Here is a 7,659-nt window from a genome sequence, read left to right on the forward strand (position 1 = left end):
GGGGGGGGGAGATTTGGCAGTCTCCCAAGCTCCACCCACTTGAGAAGACATTCTGAGCAGATATTAAATATATTCAAATTAAGATCCTATGTGCTTTGCTGGGCTTGTCAGGTGTAGCTCCCCCACAGTGAGGCTTGCATACATTATAGGCAAAATAGATGTGTGCCTTGTGATTTATGGCAGAGTCTCAGCTGTCGCTTTTAAAACTGTGTTTCTAGCCCTCATTACTGTGAAGAAAATGATTAAATGATCCAAATTCAACTACTTCAGAAACATTTGCTTGGCTCCAGTCGAGGAGAAACAGTAGCCGCTAGAGCTAGAGTAGAATATGTCTGACTCCACACTGCTCACCAGAGCTGATGTAGCTGCTCTGTTGTTTTATGGGGAGCGTAATGAAAACTGGAGGTCTTGGATGTCCTGCTGGACGCTGGAGGATTGGCTTTCCCTAAGAAAAGGTCAGATGCCCCCATGGAGTCTGGTCTTTCCATCTGGGCCTTTGGTTCCACGGGTCAGACTGGGGGAAATAGTTGTGATTCTGTCCTAAGCACCATCTGCTCATGGGACGAAAATTAGGTGCTCTCAGAAAATTGCCTAGATGTGCACTCTTCTTGTTCCTTGCTTACATACTTTCATAGCAATAGAGAGTTGAATGGATTGACATTGATATCATCAGGAGACGTCTTGGTTGCCCATCTTTTGGCACTGAGATAAAATGTGCAGTTCACATGTCTCAGCTCACACCTCTGAGCTATTGTTTCAGGTTCTGTGCTGACTCAAGCAGCATCATTACATCAGTTAACACGTTGCAAGTTTTCAAGGTTTTCTCCACAGCCAGAGGCATAGGCCTTGTCTACACACACAAATTGTACTGGTTACGATACTGGTTTAGTTAAAGCAGTACAATACCACTACTGTGAACACAATTATCACTATAAAACTGCTGATATTAGTATAGCTAGTCCCATACAGGAAATTATATAAGTTCTACCACTATAAGGCACCTTTATACAGGTATAACTGCATCCATACTAGGGACTGCATGAGCATATTTTCACTATTTTGTTTAAAAAAAAAAAAAGCTATACATTTAAAAAAGAAAGAAAGAAAGAAAAAAAAAAAAGTATGTAGACCAGGCCATACTTCCCCCTTTTAACTGGAATCTGATATTCTGGAGAACAGCTGGCAGCTTCAGAAAAAGTGCTCAGTCAGTGGCTTAGTATAATCTGTCCCAGGGGTGGCTCTATGTATTTTGCCACCCCAAGCACGACAGTCAGGCAGCTTTCGGCAGCATGCCTGTGGGAGGTCCGCTGGTAACGTGGATTCGGAAGCATGCCGTGGGACTGGTGGACCTCCTGCAGGCAGCCCTCCAAAGACAGCCTGACTGCCGCCCTCACAGTGACCGGCAGGCCACCCCTTGTGGTGTGCCGCCCCAGGCATGTGCTTGGTGCGCTGGTGCCTGGAACCACACCGATCTGTCTTTTTTTTTGTTCTCTGGTGGCAAAGTCCAAGTGTACATGCTAAGTGGTAGTTTCTGCTCTGAGAACCAAGTCACAGAAGCTTTGAGATGTAGTGGTGGTCTTTTTAAAATTTGGTTAAATCTGTGGTGTATTTCTCAATTTGTGATTATACAAGAGTACTTTGTGTTTCAGCTTCTACCACTTTGTAGTGCTTATTTGGGAAGCAATACAGGTGAAATGTGATAGGACAAAAAGGCTGAAATTGGTTGCTTTTTGGATGTTTTTCTCTTCTGAAATGGCTGTCAGGGAGGCAGGCAATTTCTAGAGAATTATAATAAATAATACTTTGCACATCTATATTGACTTTTATCAGAAGCTCTGAAAGGTCTTTCAAAATATTAAAACTCCCAACACCCTGTGAGATAGGTACAAAAGGTTTCTCATTGTGGAGATGAGGAATGTGACTATTTTGTAGCTAACTGGCTGGCTGGCTGGATATCCATAAAAGGGACCTACACCCCTGCCCCTTCATTTATCACAAGAGAAGACGTAGATGCCTTGCCTTTCCTCCTAGACATGCCCACTATGCTGGATGCAGAAGAGAGATGGTATAGGAGATTATGTGGCGGCTCTTTACCATCTGAGACTTCCACCACACTGGGTCGGTCCCTTTTGAGACTGGATCTGCTGCTTACTGGCTGCTTTACACTGGAGCATAGCCAGGAAATAGCTTGTTCTCTTTAGTGGTTGATATTGATGATCTCAGGCTTGATACAGTATTGTTAGTAGCTAAACCATGGATTATATTTAAAGAGAAATAATATTATTACTATGTCTTTCAATATTTTATGTCTCAAGCTCAAAGATGAAGGAGCAAGAGAGTGAATGTATTACTAGTTCACCCTCAGAATACGAGATTCTATATAATTCATTCATCCTTGAATTTTTTAAATACACCATTACTCATTTTGTTGCTATCTTGACCTTGTAATTGACATTCTAGTTGATGCTTCCTTCATTACATTTGTTCAGCAATTCATTTTGTGTGTTTATGTTATTGTAACAGGTTGTTCTAACTATCTCTCTCTCTATATATATAGACATAATTAATACATACATTGCCTGGCATTTTAAATTTTTTATTGTGTATTTGATTCCAATTTCCTTCTTTTTAGTCTTTCATAGACCTGGAAGAGGACTAGAGGAAAACTGGGAAGATTGTTAAATTAAATACAATGTAATTTTTATATTTTCCCCTTTTCCTAGCTTTGTGTGTGTGTATGTATATATCTGTCTCGGTGTGCATATGGGCAAGTTGTATTTTTAATAGGGCTGTCAAGCGATTAAAAAATTAATCGTGATTAATTGCACAATTAAAAATGAATTGTGATTAATCATGTTAAACAATAATTATTTAAATATTTTTGGATGTTCTCTACATTTTCAAATATATTGATTTCAGTTACAACATGGAATAGATGTATAGTGCTCACTTTATATTTTATTACAATATTTGCACTGTAAAGACAAAAGAAATAGTATTTTTCAATTCACCTCATACAAGTACTGTAGTGCAATGTCTTTATCATGAAAGTTGAACTTACAAATGTAGAATTATGTTCCCCAAAAACCTGAATTCAAAAATAAAACAAGGTGAAACTTTAGAGCCTACAACTCTACTCAGTCTTCCTTCAGCCAATCACTCAGACAAACAAGTTTGGTTACAATTTGCAGGAGATAAAGCTTCCCGCTTCTTGTTTACAGTGTCATCTGAAAGTGAGAACAGGCGTTCACGTGGCACTGTTGTAGCTGGAGTTAAAAGATATTTACGTGCCAGATGTGCTAAAGATTCATATGCCTCTTCATGCTTCAACCACCGTTCCAGAGCATGCAAACCTTCCCCATTGATAGGTGAATTGCCAGCCAATCTCTCAGACAAACAAGGTTTGATTACAATTGCCAGAAGATAATCTGCCATGCTTCTTGTTTACAATGTCACTGAGAGTAACCCAGAAACAGACATTTTGCATGGCTGGCACTGTTGTAGCTGGTTTCGCAAGATATTTATATGCTTGCTACCCTAAAGATTCATATGTGCCCTTCATGCTTCAACACCATTCCAAAGGCCATGTGCCCATGCTGATGATGGGTTCTGCTCGATAACGATCCAAAAAAGAGTGGACCGACACATGTTCATTTTCATCATGTGAGTCAGGTGCCACCAGAAGAAGGCTGATTTTCTTTTTTGGTGGTTCAGGTTCTGTAGTTTCTGAATCTGAGTGTTGCTTATTTAAGACTTCTGAAAGCATGCTCCACATCTAGTCCCTCTCAGATTTTGGAGGCACTTCAGATTCTTAAACCTTGGGTTGAATGCTGAAGCTATTTTTAGAAATCTCATATTGGTACCTTCTTTGTGTTTTGTCTAATCTGCTGTGAAAGTGTTCTTAAAATGAACATCATCCAAGACTGCTATAACATGAAATATATGGCAGAATGCAGGTAAAACAGAACAGGAGACATACAGTTCTCCTCGAAGAAGTTCAGTCACAAATTTATTTAACACATATTTTTAACTGGCATCATCAGCAATGGAAGCATGTCCTCTGGAATGTTGGCCGAAGCATGAAGGGGCATACGAATGTTTAGCATATCTGGCATGTAAATACCTTGCAGTGCCAGCTGCAAAAGTGCCATATGAATGTCTGTTCTCATTTGCAGGTGACATTGTAATAAGAAGCAGGCAGCAGTATCTCTCATAAATATAGACAAACTGGTTTGTCTTAGTAATTGGCTGAACAAGAACTAGGACTGAGTGTACTTGTACGTTCTAAGAGTTTACATTGTTTTGTTTTTGAGTGCAGCTATGTAACAGAAACAATTTACATTGGTAAGTTACACTTTCATGATAAAAGAGATTGCACTACAGTACTTGTACGAGGTGAACTGAAAAATACTATTTCTTTTGTTTAAATGTTTTACAGTTCAAATATTTGTAAAAAAATAATATAAAGTGATCACTGTACACTAGTATTCTGTTTTGATATAAATATATTTGAAAATGTATGTAGAAAGAACATCTAAAATATTTAATAAATTTGAATTGATATTCTATTTAACAGTGTGATTATTTTTTTAAGTTAATTGGATGAGTTAACTGTGATTAATAGACAGCCCTGATTAGCAGACTTAAAGATGGAAAAATCTTTAAGTCTGCTAATTCATCTATACTCTCTTAACTGGGAGTTCTCTTGTGAGTACCAAAGCAGGAATGAAAACCTGAGTTTTCAGGGAAATCAGAAAAAACTGTAGCTCTGATCCACTGAAGAACTATATCCTCACCTCCAAGTTGGGAGGAAGGGAAAGCTCAAACAGAACATGAGTGAGTAATATAATCCAGCTATGCATTGATTATAATCCAATTTGAAATTCTCAGGGACATTTTTATTTAACTATACTTTGTAAAACTTGCCATAGTTTCTGAGAGAGTTTTCAGAGTGATAGACTCTCGAGGCATTTTGCCATTATTTCAGAAAGAGGTGTTCTATTGAAATCTTATTGTAATTATAAAATTAATATTACCAAAAACCCAAAGATCTTATAGTCTAGTGCAAAACATTAAGCATTGCAAAGAGCTTGAGCATACATATACAAATTAAATGGTTCAAGACTGAAATTTTTATAATAAAGAATGTATGCAGTGGTATTGCACATATGAGGTTTTATAGAATGTAGATGAAATATTCTGCCTGTCTCAAACTGTTTGTGATCTAAATAAGACAAAAGCACAAGACTCAGGAGAACGATCAAGGGGGTTACTAACAAGAAAAAAAAAAGGAGGGATTTTTGAAGAGGGGAGAGACTCGATGGGGTAGAGAGTGGGTGTGTGGAGGATGAGAGTAGGGAGATAATTCAAGAAGGCACTGTGCTAATTAATTTGTCTGGAATGTTTTAAAGAACTCATCACAAACTGCAGTTACATAGAATGTCAGACAAGTTTTTCCAGTGATATGTTCATTAGCTTTGGAATACCTTTTTTCAGTCTCACAATTTTGTAAGCAAGTTTTGTATTGAAAAATATTCAGGAAGGGAACCTGTGCTAGAAGTTTATAATTCTGTTATCTCTGTTACTAAGGTCACGTCTAAACTTACCGCTAAATTGGCACTGCTACAATCGATGCAGAGGTGTCAATTTAGCGGGTCTAGTAAAGCTCACTAAGTCAATGGCAGAGCACTCTCCCAATGACTTCTGCATTCCCCCTCCCCGAGAAGCATAAGCTAAACTAGTGGGAGAGTGTCTCCCATTGACACAGCATGGTGTAGATACCGCTGTAAATCGACCTAAATTACATCACTTTCAATTATATAACTTTTATGTAACTGAAGTAGCAAAACTTAGGTCGACTTAGAGCTGGTCTACATTAAAGTTATAAGGTTCAGGAAGAGGCAAAAATACAATGCCATTTGGAGGCACAGTGATGGATGAAAATAGGAGCTCAGAAAACTGAGGCAAAAACATGCACATGCCCAAGTCTGGAATTTAGATTTGTTATTGAAAACTCTTACTGATATATCTTTTTCAATCCCTTATATCAGTTTCTGTGTACAACGTTTCTTTAAAAATGCCTTTTGTGACAGTAATTTACTCAGTTTGAATTTCACTCACTTTCCTGGCTATTTCATCCACATACTCATTTGTTCCATGTCATCAGTTTAAAGTGGCCTTATATTCTATGCTGAGCTCAGTACAAAAAAACACGCCTGTACTTGGTCTTTTATATCAACTAAGAGATTGTATTACCCTCATTGTGCCTACTGATAAAGGATAAAAAAGAAATATGATTCTTACCAAAGATGTGCAGAGAGCCATTAGCATTTACTTATATTGAACTCAGAAAATCTGAGAGACTGTTTATATTACTTTGTGCCAAAAAGAAAGGTTTACTGTTCTCTAAAGTGGTTCTCAACCTTTCCAGACTACTGTATCCCTTTCAGGAGTCTGATTTGTTTCGTGGACTCCCAAATTTCACTTCACTTAAAAACTACTTGCTTACAAAATCAGACATAAAATACAAAAGTGTCACAGAACACTGTTACTGAAAAATTGCTTACTTTCTAATTTTTTACCATATAATTATAAAATAAATCAATTGGAATACAAATATTGTACTTACATTTCAGTGCATAGTATATAGAGCAGTACAAACAAGTCATTGTCTGTATGAAATTTTAGGTTGTTCTGACTTCGCTAGTGTTTTTATGTAGCCTGTTGTAAAATGAGGCAAATACCTTGAAGAGTTGATGTACCTTCTGGAAGAGCTCCATGTATGCTCCTGGTTGAGAACCACTGCTCCAAGAAATACATGCAAAAATAGCTGATTCTTTGTCATGGAAGTTTACAGGTTAAAATTTCATACGGTGTCCTCAAACTCTGTTCCATCAGAAATATAAGTACTGGTGAGTCATTTGTAGAATGATCAGATATGTTAAACCTCCTTTTTTTTTTCTTCTTTTTTTTAATAAGAGAAGTATCTGTCCATGCAAACATTTGCAAAGAATGTGAGATTACACAAGTAGGTTATATAGACTATAGCTTTTGCCACTATAAAACTAGAATCCTAGAAATGTAAGACTCGGCCATCTAGTCCAGTGCCCTGAACTGAGACAGAACTAAGTGTGTCTAGACCGTCCCTGGTGGTATTTGTTTAATCTGTTCTGAAACACCAGTGACAGAGATTCCACAACCTCTTTAGGTAATTTTGTTCCAGTGTTTCACTACCCCTATTGTATTACATTGTTGACTCATGTTTGGTTTATGATCTGCTATAACACCCAAATCCTTTTCTGCAGTACTCCTTCCTAAACAGTCATTTCCTATTTTGTGTTTGTGTAATTGATTATTCCTTTCTAAATGTAGTACTTTTCATAGTTCTTACTGAATTTTATCCTATTTATTTGAGAAAATTTCTCCAGTTTGGCAAGATAATTTTGAATTATGATACTGTCCTCCAATCTCTTGCAGTCCCTCCCAGTTTGGTATCACCTGGAATCTTTATATGTGTGCTTTCTCTGTCATTGTCCAAATAATTTATGATGATAGTAATGCAACCAGACTGAAGACAGATTCCTGTGGGACCCCATTTGACAATCACTTCCAGCTTGACTGTGAACAGTGCTCATTGGCACAAGGTCTAGAGGTTAGAAA

This window comes from Chelonoidis abingdonii, chromosome 6 (genome assembly GCF_003597395.2).
Source record: "Chelonoidis abingdonii isolate Lonesome George chromosome 6, CheloAbing_2.0, whole genome shotgun sequence".
In the NCBI taxonomy this organism is placed as follows: Eukaryota; Metazoa; Chordata; order Testudines; family Testudinidae; genus Chelonoidis; species Chelonoidis abingdonii.